A 14,551-nucleotide genomic window follows, 5' to 3' on the forward strand; every position below is an offset into this window, starting at 1 on the left:
CTACAGTAGGAGATCAACAGGTCTCCATCTCTGTGTTTCCCCACAATCTGAAGTTTCTAGCTCCATACAAGAGAAAGAGTTTGTTGTTTTAAAAAGCTTCACACCTTGTACATAGCAGGGAGGCAGTCATCAAAACATATGGGGGTGGGGGACTCATCAGGAAATGCCCTACCCCAGTGAAGATCATGCTATCCTTTCTGGCTGCTAAGTGACACCTCTACCTTTCCCCAGTGGTGGACTTTGGTCTTTCAAATTCCAATGGCACCCTGTGCAAGGCCAAAATTCAATGCCCCCTGCCTCTCACCTTCCGTTCTGCTCAATTAACTACATCATGCTGCCCTAAATCAGCCTCTGCCTGTCCCCCTCTTGGATAGCTAACTTTAACATCAACAGAATTAACCTTTGCATTGCACACTAAATAATCTCTGCTGTTGCACTTCAAACAGAAGGAAGGTAACAGGAATTAGCTGACCAGAACTGCTGATCTTCTGACATTTTTGCAAGCACTGTGTTCCTTCAGGTGCTTATTTTTAAAGGGAGAAGGAAAATCTACATTTGACAGGAGATTTAGACTCATTTCTCTCAACTCAGAAGTGTCCAATTAAGTTCCCATTGAGCCATCGCTAATGCATCAAGATTCATTAGCCACAATTGAATCCAATCTCAGAATAGCTCTGTGGGAAAAGCTGGTACTGCCAGGCACAAAAGTGGCATCAACCACAACAGGGAAAAGAAACAACATTCATGTTTTAAATGGATTTCACATTAAGCCTAACTTGATTCCTGTGTTATTTTAGGCTGAATTGAGACATAAGACATATTTCAATAGATGCTTACAAACGTAACCTGACATTAGGTAGATGCTTCCTTGCATCAGTGCCAAGAAACCCATTTGGCAGAAATCACTTAGTGTGTGTGAATTCTGTGTTCTCTCTACTTTGGATGAGATATATTAGTAGACGGCACTAAGTGAGCTGACCATACCTGGGAATAGCACTCCTAATGGCATCTGAAAGGGGGTTCTGTAACTCCTCCTAAGGGAATATTCCTTAGATTGGGAAACCTGAGGACTGGGAGCTAAATGTGGCCATCCATCTCTCTCTGCTTGGTTCTCTATTTTTTCCCCAGGCCACACCCTTTGCAGGCACTCCTTCACACCCTAAAAGTTTTTGCCTGATGTGAAAATGCCATATAATAATACAGAAGGGTTTATGAGTGTGTATAAACTAGCCAATTCTACGAAGGTAAGATTTGCATTTGTTGTTCTGCCCACTTTTGCCTCTGGCCCTAGAAACCACTGGCATGTGGCCCTCAGAAAGTTGTCTAGAAGGGAATGCATCCTTCAGGCTGACATGGTTCTCTCCCCTTGTCTTAGATTCTCAGATTCTTTCTCCATGTCATATGCCCTTGAAGACTACTTGGGTACTGTAATCAGATGAGAAAATGGTATACCAGCTTGTAGACTGGTGTAGGCCTGTAGGAACGTATCTTGCAAGTTGTTGTTGTTGTTGTTGTTCTTGTTGTTGTCTGCCCACCTGGCTGGGTTTCCCCAGCCACTTTTTTAATAAAAATAGGAAGATCAATACTGTCTCCCATTGTGTTTTGGGGTATGATTCATGGAATTAGACTAAAACTATAAAGCATAGGATCAGGATGTTCTAACGGCTGCAGTTGTAAATGTGAACCTGAGTATTCTTTGAGGTCTTTAAAGGCCCTCTTCTGGGTGGGTCTGCCTTCTGTGGTTAGGTGGTGGTGGATGAACTGCAATCCTAAAATATAGGTGAAAATCCCATTGAGGCTCATGTGACTTCCGTCCTACTAACCATAGATAAAATTATTCTGCAAGCCACATTAAATCCAATGTCAATTAAATGTGACTAACCACCCACCCCCGCCATTTTGCACATTATGTGGTGGTTCGCTTGAAATCAACAGTGCTTTCTTACATCCACATTTAATATGCTGGGGTAAAAGCAAAGAATGAAATATGATGAAGTGTTCTTATAGACATCATCTCATTGATTTTCTGCAGTTAAGACAATGCATATGATCATATATAATGCACTTAGTTGCACTGATATTTCTGGCATAAATTCCAAACGTTGCACTATCATACCTGTGGGTCAAAGTAAATTGGTGGGCAATGGATTGAAAGAAGTTATTAACTTCATTGAAACTCTTCTGCAAATTCAGTTACCTCACTATGAAAAGAAAAGACTGCAACAGATCTTTAGTAAATATTAATAAAGTTAATAAATAACAGTTTAACATGCAAAACAGCCTAGGAATAGAGGGACCTGCTTTAAGCTGAATCATGCTGTTGGTTCATCTTACTCAGTTTTGTCTACACTAGGAAGGTAGCATAACCCTCTTGTAGCTCAAGGGTTGTATTCCAGTATGGTGAACCTTTCAGGACAGCATGATGCTAGTGGGAGGAGCCAGAGGCTAAAGTTACTAGACTGCAGTTCTTACCTTTGAACAGTCAGCTACATTCTAGCCACACAGAGAGATTTCTCTACAAACACACATGCACACACACACTTCTGCCTCCTTCTTTTACCCAGCAATTACAGCTCAAGTACACACCGCAGCTGGGCAAAAAGCACTGGAGTAGACTGTGAAGGAGGTCCAGTGAGGGGTGGACTTGAGCAGGTGCACGGCCTACAGAGAGTCTCAAGAACCATATAGAGAATACTGTAGAACAACATTCAGTTCCCAGGTCTGATTTTCTCTACCCATGGTCTACAGTGATAATGCCATGATTTCAGGCAGGAAACATCCCCAGCCCTGCCTTGATAAGAATTGAACTTAGGGTACCTTCTGCAACCAAAGCCTTTTAATAAAAGGATATAAAATCACCTCAAATTCCTGTTAAAATGAATTTTCAAACCACAGCATGCCTGGCCAAATTAGGAACTTCTTTGTCTCACTAGTGCATTGATTTACATCACAACTTCCAGTTGAAATGATTTCAGAGTTACGTGAAGGTTTATCCTCATCAGAATATGCTGAGGACTCCTTTTACAAATGGTCCCTTCTTAAGGAGCAATCCGCTCTTAATTTCATTCTGCATTCATTGCTGCCTTGTTGATCATTTGTGATTACAAGCAATAGATAAGCCCTCCGACCCCAGCAATTCATTAAGATGGGTTTAGGTCGATTCACAGACATTTGTTGTTACATTTCAAACACGGCAGCATTGATCTTATTGAAATAAATTACATTACCATAGGCAAACAATTTAAATTTTTGTTTGAAAGCTCTGTTTGAATGAAGTCAGGACCGAAACAACACTCAGACTGACTGTTGGAAAAGGAAGTCAATTTTCCATTTGTTAGTTGCTGGGCAAACTTGGTGTATAGCAAAGAAGTAAAAGAAGAAGAAAAGAGCAATCTTCAAAATTCCAATAAATGGCGTTTATTCCTTATTCAGTTTATCTTTGGCCCTTTCATCATTTTGGCGGCAGTTTAGCTTTTCCTTTAATAAAAGCAATACTTAGAATGGAAACACACACACACACAGGCCCAAAGGCTCCAAAGCTATCACCCTCATTCAGGTGAATAGTTCTTAATTCATTGCAAGATGAATGATCTTGAATTAAGCCTGTCAATTTGATGTATGCTAAGGCAATCCTAAATAAATGCAAAATATTAAGTGATGCAAAATGTAAGTTGTGTGAAATTGGAAAAGTGGAGGCCAAATTGTTCACATGCAAAATCACAGCAAACCTAGCATTTCTTTTCTCTTCTTATCAAGTATGTATATATACCATTAACTTGATTTTCTAAAATACAAAAAATCTCTAAACAGATTGAAGATTTATTTGTGATGGTTTTATATCTCTTTTTTAAAACAACAACAGGATGGATTGATGGATAGATAGATGATAGATAGATAGATAGATAGATAGATAGATATAGATAGATAGATAGATAATAGATAGATACTAACAAAATATCCACAGTTTGGGGAATATTCATAACTCTGTTGAAGATCTGCATAAGCATGGAACTTCAGATGTTGCAGAATATTCAGCATCCTAAGTCTGTAAAACTGTCAGGTAGCAAGCTCTATTGAAAACAACAAGACTTATTTCTGCATAGAAATGTATAGCACAGCACTGTTAGTATCCTAGCATTATTAATTTTCCTTCTCGCTCTAGCCAAAGTGCAAGATGGAGAACCTGTGTGCTTCCATATGTTACTGAACTGCAACTCCCACTATCTCTAACCACTGACCATGCTGGCCACAGCTGATGGGAGTAGTAGTCCAGCAACATGTAAAGGAGCACAGGTTCCTTGCACCTGGGATGGATAGATTTGTGAAAGTTGAAGCAGGGAGTGAGGCTGAGACTGTAACTGAGGGGGGCAGGCTCTGCCCTTGACTAGTTTTTCTTTGGATAATGATTGTCTTCTTCCTTGAATATCTTTGGTATGGGATTTCAAAATCCCTTAGCTATAACTCAGATGCACAATGCAGTCTTCTCCCTGTTTCTTTCCTCTTTTTTGTTATTACTGGATTGCTCCATCTTCTCACTGACACCAACAAAGAAACAATATATATATTCCCCTCCCTTCCCAACTCTTCCGTGCATTTACTTTCCACAGTCTTCGAACAACGCTCCTGTTTGCCTTTGGCTTCATGCTGCTCTGTATGTTCTTTAACCTGATTCCTCTTTGAGCGTTATATTCACCGCTGCAGGTATTTGGTTACACTGGCAACAGCACCACTTACGTGATGCAGTTGTTTCTTGAGAATTTGAACAGGGGGTCTATTTGCCCTCATTGTAGGATCTGCATTCCAGAACCCACATAGACACACAAAGAAAGAGAGAGAGAAAGAGAGAGAGAGAGAGAGAGAGAGAGAGGTTGTCCTCTTTCAGATTGCTGGTCCTTGTTCACAGCAGCGCTCCTGAATGAAGCCTGTTAATTTAATGTGTACAAACACAGGTCTTTAAATGTATTCAGGTAGTTGCCTTAATGGAGCTACCTGAATTCCATCTCCCGGTAATTACATGAGCTTATTACAGTAACTCTCTTTACTCTTTATTCAAGCCATCCCCCCTGTTACTTGTTACCTTTGCTTGCTGCAAGGATCTAAAAAGTAGGCTAAGCTCTCCAAGAAAGAGCTGTATTTTTGTGTTTCACGTCCAAAGCAGTCCGCTTCCCTGCCCTTCTTGTTGGGGTAAATACCAGCTTTGCATCGCTTACAGAGAAACAAAACACTTGGCTAAACTTTGTCGATGGAATTAAAGATTTGTTGGTGAGCAACAAATAATTCCATGCTCCTTGCCATGCAGTGGTGGGAATCAGTGTCTTTTGCTTTGCTGGTACTATTACAGGTGCCACAAAATACCGGTTCCACATTTGTAAGAACTTGATATTATAGCATGGCAGGATCTACACTTTGGAATGTCCTGCTTACTGATATCAAGCAGGTGACTTCTCTGTATTCTTTTTGGTGCCTGCTAAAAATGTTTTTTGAAAGTTTGAAATTACTGTAGCTAATTTTTCTTATCAAAATTATGATTGTTTTATCTTTTTTTGTAATCGTCTTTGAGGTTTGTTTGCTTTCACACTAAAGTAGCATATAAATGTTAATTATTATTTAAAAAAAAAAAAAATTACTTCTTGTCCTACATGCTTTGCCAGTTGCCATAAGACTGCACAAGTGAGCTCAAAGACTTGCTGACTTTTGCCAGTGTCTAGAGGACAAAGGACCTCTGACGAAGAAGACGACCACGTTGGTCCCAGCTATCAGCCCGAGAAGCTTGCTTCTCTTTCTGTCCCCCTCCCCACAACTAAGAACTTTGATCCAACAGCCAATTAAGGAGAGATAAAGAAAACTCACATTTTCTCTGTTTTTGAGATTTCTATTACACATTTCTGCATCAGTTTGTAAGTTTTCTTTTTCTTTTAAAGGCCTTGTATAAATTCATCAGCATTTTAGTACGTTTGTAGATTTTAGAAATGTTTACTCTATTTCCAAGCACAATTCAAAGTGTTGGTGTTGACCTTTAAATCCCTAAACGGCCTCAACCCAGTATACCTGAAGGACCGTCTCCACCTCCATCGTTCTGCCCGGACACTGAGGTCCAGTGCCGAGGGCCTCGCTGCGAGAAGCCAAGTTACAGGGAACTAAGCAGAGGGCCTTCTCAGAGTGGTGCCTGCCCTGTGGAACACCCTCACACCTGATGTCAAAGGAAAACACAACTACCAGCTTTTTAGAAGACATCTGAAGGTAGCCCTGTTTAGGGAAGCTTTTAATTCTGAAGGACTATTGTAATTTAATATTTTGTTGGAAGCCGCCCAGAGTGGCTGGGGAAATAATAATATTATAATTATTTAGTGCTTCCCACCCTCTCCCTCCCTCCCTCCCTGCGTTCTCTCTCTCTCTCTCTCTCTCTCTCTCTCTCTCTCACACACACACACACACTTTCTCTCTCTCTCTCTGTCTGCAATGCATTTACCCTGATAATGTGCATTAGTATGTATATTCGAGGGGAAGGAGGTTTGCATCTGGGAGCATTGCATTAACACGAGAAGCAATTCCATTTTTTCTTATGTCCCTATTTACAAACCACCATTTCATTCTGGCACAAGCTCAACCACCTCCTCTACCTCTCCTCTCCAGTAGCCTATGTTGTATCTATCCTTTAAAAATAATAATCCTAAGGACAGGGCCTGTCCCTCATTTCCATTTATGTACAGCAGGAGTGGCTAATATGCTGCTCTCCAGATGCTGTTGCACTGCCAGTACCACCATTCCTGACCATAGGACATGCAGACTGGGGCTGATGGGAATTGGCCTCCAATAATTTCTGGAGGGCCTTAGGTTATATACCCTTGATGTACCATCAGCACTGTATTGAATTTTTGTTTGATGTCACATAAAGCCACTTCAGGATGCTTTCTTTCTTTTCTGCCTGAAAAGTGGGAGAAAGATTATATAAATAAATGCTGATAACTCCATTGTTAGTAGAACATATTTAGCTACAAACATTTCCAATAGATTTTACTTTCAGCAAGCGAAATAAACACAGTGGAAAGTTGCTTTTCAGCAAATGTGCATAAGATTGCACCATTACTTTCCTCTGGACTGGGATATAGGATCAGTTTGGTTTGGCTTGCATTTTAACGAGAACCAATACACAATCCAAAACATGCTATCTTTCAGAACTTGCATTTCTCTGAATTTTGCAATGCACTTTTTAAATTAAAAAAGCTTTATGAGTTTTCACTTCGGGGGAAAACAACAACAACAATAACAGTGCAGAACAGTGGTGAAATAAAAACTGGAAGAATGAGTAATTGAGGGAAAATGAAATTGACGGGTTTATCCATTCCTACCTCTGGATGAGAGATTTACAATATTTAGTGTTATTACAAGTATGCAAGGAAGATTTCAGTGTAGGCAGAGATACGCCAATAATAATAATAATTTATTTATACCCCGCCCATCTGGCTGAGTTTCCCCAGCCACTCTGGGCAGCTATAAGCAGATTGCACAACCAGCAATCCTTCATTTTCTCAAAAGAAAGCATAACGCATGCACTCAAACACCCACATACCCAAATAACTAACTTTTCTCTCCTCTTCCTCTCTGAATACAAACTGTAAACTTGGATCAAAATCATATCCCTGATCTCTCCAAGTACTTGGATGCTGTCCCTTTCCCAAACTTTTCATGCATCTTGCTTTACAAAAGCTGGATAGTGATTTTCACTTATCAAAAGATGCTAACATTCTTTCATTAAACTCCCGGGCTCCTCATTCACAGTGAGTAAGACAGCTATAATTCTGAAAGAAAGAAAAAAGCTTCACCAAGAGCAGGTCTAAACAATCTGTGATGCCCCAAACTGCATGGAGGTTACCAACCATGTATAGCAGCCCCAGTGGGCTCAGTACATCTCCTGTTGTTGCCACTCATCTGGGACTTGAAATGCAGGGGCTGTCAAGCTCTTGGTAAACCACAATCCATGGCTGGGTGGCCTGCGTTCAGCTTGATGGGTTGTGAGTTGTCTTTTTTTTTCCTCAGTGAAAAAAAAATCGTCCAACTTCCCCTTTACTTGCAAGTATATTTTGGACCCTACATTTTGTATGAAATTATCTACTAAAACACTCAGCGAGCTCAGGTTTGGGAAGAGTGTGTGTGTGTGCGTGCGTGTGTGTGCGTGTATGTGTACCTTAATAGCATTTAAGAAAACTACTCATTCTAACAGACTGACATGTTTCTTTCTTTCTCTCTTTGCTAAGAAAGCCCATGGGTCAGTGGAAAAGTGAAGACAAAGAATCACTAAAGGAAGTAGGTCACACTACATATTTGAGCTGGTTAGTGATAAAAAGGAGTTAAAATGATGTGGTTTTTATTTACTTAAAAATGACGCCACCATAACAAATTACCCTTGTTTTTGTATCACTTATCACTGAACATAAAAGCCCCAAACATGTGTTAAGCGCAGAAAGTGTGCTTCATGCAGTTACCTTGGAGTGGCTAAATTTGCAAAAAAAATAATAATTAAAAAATAAACCTCATGAAAATTCATCAGCGTTTTATTGTGAATTTATTCCAGTGTAGTTTTGCATTTTATTTTGTGAAATATACAGAGCATATGCACAGCAATTTCCTTAAATATAATGGATTTTTGAATCATTTTCACTGTTATATGCAGTTTTGTACACATTACTTGGCTGAAGAAATGCATTGCAAATTTCAGAGAAGTGTAAATTTCAAAGGATGGCTGGGTTTCAGTTCACATATTTGTCTGAGAATTAAAAGGGGAACTGAATCATATTTCTCCTTCATGCCAAGTCAGAGTTAATAGGAACATAAAAAGAGCCTTCTGGATCAGACCAATAGCCCATTGAGTCCAGCATCCTATTCTCACAATGGCCAACCAGATGCCTGTGGGAAATCAGCATGCAGGATTTGAGTACAATAACATTCTGCCCTCCTTGGATTTCCAGCAACTGTTATTCAGAAGCATTGCTGCCTAAAGTTGTGGAGGCACAGCATAGCCATCACAGCTATCAGCCATTAATAGCTCTCTCCTCCGTGAATTTCTTTTAAAGCCATCCAAGTTGGTGGCCATCACTGCCTCCTGTGGGAACGAGTTTCATAGGTTAACTATGTACTGTGTGAAAAGTACTTTCTTTTATCTGCCCTGAGTCTTCTAGGAAAGGATCCCAAGGTTAAGTGAGCTAAGCGTGCCTCTAAAACCATAGACCATGCTCTTCCAGGCAATTCTAAGTTAAGAGCAATCAACTTATTTTGATGGCCCTTGATCTATTCTAACGTAGGATGAGTCTTAGTATCTCCACCCCCAGGGCATCAGCAAGTGGGCAAGGACGTCAACACAAATGAAGCCTATAAGTGAGCCACTGCTCACTTAAGCACTGTGGTTGCGCACATACTTAGCATCTACGCAAACTGAAAAGGGTGTGGTTTTTCTTTGTGTTGGTTCAGAAAAGGTCCCTGCTGTCATAGTAGCTTCTCTTATCAGAGAAAAGTTGTGTGGCCTCTACCTGTTCCTCTTCTCACCCTATCTTCCTCCTTTGCAAAGAAACAGCAGACACTGCAGTTGTCAAAATGCTTAACACCTGCCTTACATTGGCTTGGAATTGCTGTCACAACTTGTTAGTGTGGGTAAATGCCAAACAATCTGTACGTCACTCAGAAACAAGTCATGCTGAATTCTGTGGCTATTACTCTCTAATTATGTACAGGATCACAACCTGAACTGCTTAGTCTTAAAGGTGCCACACAGGTCTGTTGACAAGGGCTCACATGAAATTCCAGATCTATGGAGAAAGATGATTCCCCTCGCCCAGCTTATTCACTTCTGTTTCTTCTTTCCAGAATGGGGAATGTGCTAGAAGGATATTAAGTAGACTATGTAGACTAGGACCTGGGAGATCAGGGTTAAAGTCAGTACTCAGCCTTGAAGTTCTTTGCATGGCCTTAGGCCAGTCACCGTCTCTCATCATATCTCTCAGGGTTGTTGTGAGGCCGTCATGGTGAAAAGGAGACTCATGAACGCCACGTTGAGCTCCTTGGAGGAACGGTGGAATGCCTATAATCTCAATACTGATATATAAGAATTATAATAATAAATAGCCTCTTCAGCTCTTCAGTCCCAGATTTGATGGAGGTGTGTGGGTGTGGGTGTGGGTGTGGGTGTGCACGTGTGTGTGCGCGTGTGCGTGGCCAGGTTTGGAATAATGAAAGAGCCTAACCTTTTAATCAAAGAAGAAAGCATCAAGGACACTACCAGGATATTCTGGGCTACAAACATTAGACTGCCCAGCACCAGTCTGAATACCAGTTCCTGGAAGCCATGGGAGGGGTGAGTGCTCTTGGCCTTGGATCCTGCTTGCTGGCTTCCCATAGGCATCTAGTTGGCTACTGTGAGAACAGGATGCTACACTAGATTGATCACTGTTGACCCTAACTTCTCACAAGGAGTTGTGCTGCATCATGGGGGCATGCACCAAAAGGTCCCCTCCTTGCCTGAACAGGTGGGTTTGGGGTAGGCAAGATATGACTACCTCACCTTCAACATACAGGATTGGTTCATCCATTATATCAAGCTTAGCAGTTAAGTGATTAGATTCTTGCACATTTTCATTCTGTGCAGATCATTTTGTATTGGTAAAAACAGCCTTAGTTTACTCCAACTATGGTTTTCTTGTCTCTTTATTTTCTGCCTCCACTCACAAATCAAACAGGTGTGAATTAAGTTTGCAGAGACACCTGTTTGTTACATGGATAGATTAAATATGCATAAAAGTACATTATGTGTGTACTTGAAAAACATTAAACCTTCTCTGGTTTAAGGCTGTCTAATGAGTCAAAAGCAGAGAGAACCAGCTCTCAGACACTTTCGATCAGTTGTCTGCTGGTATTGTTCATGTACAGAATAATGAAGGATTCTTAACCAAATACCTTCTCTTTCTCTTCTACCACAAGTAGGAGTTAACAGATCTGTCATTTTTTATTTCTGTTGGTTTCTCATCTTTTCAATCTTAAGTTCAGATCTCTTTTTCAAAAGAAAGAAAGGAAAAGAAAATGTCCCCGTGAAAGTTGATCAGGATTTTAGTGAGAATTTGTCCTAATATGCACATTTCTGTATACAAATTTGCCTAATACACATGTTTGCAAAGCAAAATCCTCTAATATAATTCATTTTTTTTTGTATAGTTTTCACCACTGTGTTCATTTTTATGCTCACTTTAGCAGTTTTGCACACATTACTTGGCCAGAGAACTGCATTGAAAAATTCAGATAAATGTGCATTTCAAAGGATGGCTGGGTTTCTCATAGTTGCCTCTGAGAGTGAAAATTGGGCAAGTTGGCCCTTAAATGTGAGCAGGATCAAATTCCTCCACCATTCCTACTTTCAGCCCTCTTCATTTCACATAGGCAAGTTTCAACTGGTTCCTGCCAATCTGTTCTCTCACACACTCTCATTCTCTCTCTGACCCATGCTTGGTTTGGTGAGGGTTGCATTAGACAATCCAAACACTCTCAGATCAATTCAAAGGACAAGGGATGGGAAGCAAGCTATGCCAAGCACGTTAAAGACAAATGGAGTGCCCTGTTACTGAGAAGAAGGTGTTAACCAGTCAACACCTTAAGCTCCACTTATCACTTCTGCTTTATCAGCTTGAGTGTGCTTGTCCTGTTCTTCAGGAAAATTGCTTAAATATTAATGGAGGCCATATATATAATGTTTTATTATCATTTCCCCCTGTCATCTGCTGAGACATGGCACGAAGCATTGTTGTCTCAGCCTTGATTTTTGTCTTCAGACAGCATTACCTGTCATGTGCATAATTAACGGAAGAAGCATCAACAGCCTTCCTTTGTAACAAGACAGAGTCTGAAATCAAGATGTTAAGAGGGGATTAATCTTTCTGAGTGCATACATGGAATTTATTTCAATGGTTGCATCATGGGAAGGAAATCTTGACAAAGATACTCGTAGAAGCTCCTGGGAAATCCTGTTGGGAGCATTCTAGGTAGATCAAAGAAATGTAGCTAATATCACGTATCAGCAGACCAAATTAGGAGCTAAAGCTGCTGTCCTAAACCAGTGCCTTGGAGGCATGTTCAGTGAAGGAAGCAGGATTTATGTGATGCCTTGTTAAATTCTGCAGCCCTCTCATCATACTAGAAGTTGAGGGTCACCCAAATCAATGAGATACATGCTACAATCTAATGTAGAATTAAGCATGATGTTTTGAATGTGTTTCAATGGGCTTTAGGGTGCTTACATTTTCAATCTGATGCAGCCTTACTATGAACTCAGTGGAATAAATTTTAGGACTGAGATGCAAGGGTTGGATTTTCAGTGATAAAGTTAACCAGGATTTCATTGCTGCATTTCAATGTAGAGAATACTACTCACCCACCTTTTTCAGATGTTCAAAAGAAGAAATAGACCTGACTCTAACAATTTTTTTACATTAACAAAATGCATGCAAAATGTGCATTTTAGAGGAAATACTTTGAAAAACACTGGGAAGAATGTGCAGTTTACAGGAAGAATACATACAAAATGTGCACAATATACATCTGGATTTTGCATGCCTTCTTTCATGCACCCACGAAGAAATAGGGTGGAACACGACCTATGTATGATTGAGTGAAACTGACTCAAATCGGACTTAGGTTGGTCCACCCATTCCCAACTTCAGAAAAGTGTCAATTTCATCAAAAGTAAAATTGTTCCTCCCCCTTTCATTTGAACATCTGAAGGAAGCTTTAATCTAGAGCTACTAGAATTTAAGTGATTGCATGTGTAAAAACATTTATCCATCTTGAACATATTAGCAAAGACTGATATTTACATTATCCCAATTCAGTCCCTCACATCTGCCTAGGCATTGGGAGTTTAAGAACCTATTTCATACCAAGTCATACCTTTAGTTCACATAGCTTTGTATTGTCTACACTGAATGGCAGTAGCTCTACAGGAGTCTTCCCAGTCTTGCCTGGAAATGTTAGGGACCGTTTACATGCAAAGTTTGTGCTCTGCACTGACCTACAAACTGCCCCCCCCCCCACATTATGGATGCTATTGGATGTGGATTACTAGCAGGATAGTATGCTATATAAATATCCTGAGTGTAGCAAGTAGATTCTGAACATTGTTGCCTTGAGCAGTTAGGGTTTAAGGATGTGTTTGTAAAAGCAGGTGGTTTTCAAAAACAAAGCTTGAAAATATCACAGTGAAACACATATGCTTGAATTTGTGCAAAATCTGGTCTCCACTCTAAAGGTTATGCAAATGGGTTCCAGCCAGCTTCATTTGAAGTACTTTAGTATAAAACTGCTTTGGGGGATCAGGCCGTAAACTGGGAAGGTTTACATCCTAAATGACATGTCTTGAACTCATTTCTGTTTCTGACCTTCTACAGTTGCCAGGTTGATCTCATTTTCTCTCCCTTGTTATACCTGCATCTTCAGAGGTCACATTCTGTAGTTCTGGAAACTTTCCAGTTTCCACATCCCAAATCTCAGTCTGTCAAGACTGAGATTTAAGGACCGATGAAGGATGGTTTCCAAACAAAGAAATCATGAAAAGATTTATGAGATTTACCAAACTGCTCTGCATTGTCATGCATGTGTATTTGCATGTTCCAACACTATCCATAATCTAAATGCTATTGCTCTTAAAACTGCACATTTTACAAACAGCAAAAGAATGGTGTTGCTTTCATAACCTTATTGTAGGCTATGGAAGGAACCTGTGTGGTTACTGCTGGACGCAAAATGCAAGACAAAATTAGCATGTGGGTATATTATTGCTCACTGCTGACAGTAAGATTTCTACACACACAATAACCAGAACCAAAACCAAATAAACAGAACCATATCAGCTAAATTGAAATTAGATTATCAGGCATTCCCAAGGATTAAGATTTAAACACCAGGAGGCTGAACCTTTGATCCCAGTATACCAACTTAGATACTAAACAAGGAAACACACAAAACAAACATTTGTATGCTTCTTTCTCCCATGAAATTCAAAACCCTTGCTATGAATGCTGATCAATCAACAAAGAAGTACTGGAGTGGTCATGCTTGAAAATCTCTGAAGTGGTGGAATAAGTATTTATATGGGTCTGTAGATAAACTGATGGAGGAACAGAGAAGATGCTCCATCATCAGGACAGAGATTCTACATCCTGGGTGAAATCCCATTCTCACCATTTGCGCTGCCAATTGCATGGACATTTAGAGTTTTTCTTATTCATTAGAAATGCTGAGAGGGGAAGAATTCTGGAAATTTAACACCCTGAGTCACCAACTACTCTGCTATGGTGTATTGCCGTGAAATTGCTAACAACTGGATTAGCCACTGGTGCAAACAGAGGAGCTGTTACCTCTGCTTTTAAACTGGTCTTCCCAAATCCTTCAGCTAACTGTGGAAAATATCTGAAGGGATGTTAGGTGCATGTTTGACTTCTTGTTTTCAGTTTCTATCCAGTATTTCCAAGCTTGGGAGAATTTGAAGTTAAACTATGTGTCCAGTTGGCTACCTGGT

General features: G+C 40.2%; 1 protein-coding gene across 5 annotated transcripts in view; it reads right to left on the bottom strand.

Annotated features, from left to right (window-relative positions):
• CDH8 (cadherin 8) overlaps window positions 1–14,551 on the bottom strand; it is a 236,779-nt gene that overhangs the window by 217,177 nt on the left and 5,051 nt on the right. The gene's annotated exons all lie outside the window — the stretch shown is intronic.

Source organism: Podarcis pityusensis, assembly GCF_964106645.2.
Source record: "Podarcis pityusensis genome assembly, chromosome: 8".
Classification (NCBI taxonomy): Eukaryota; Metazoa; Chordata; class Lepidosauria; order Squamata; family Lacertidae; genus Podarcis; species Podarcis pityusensis.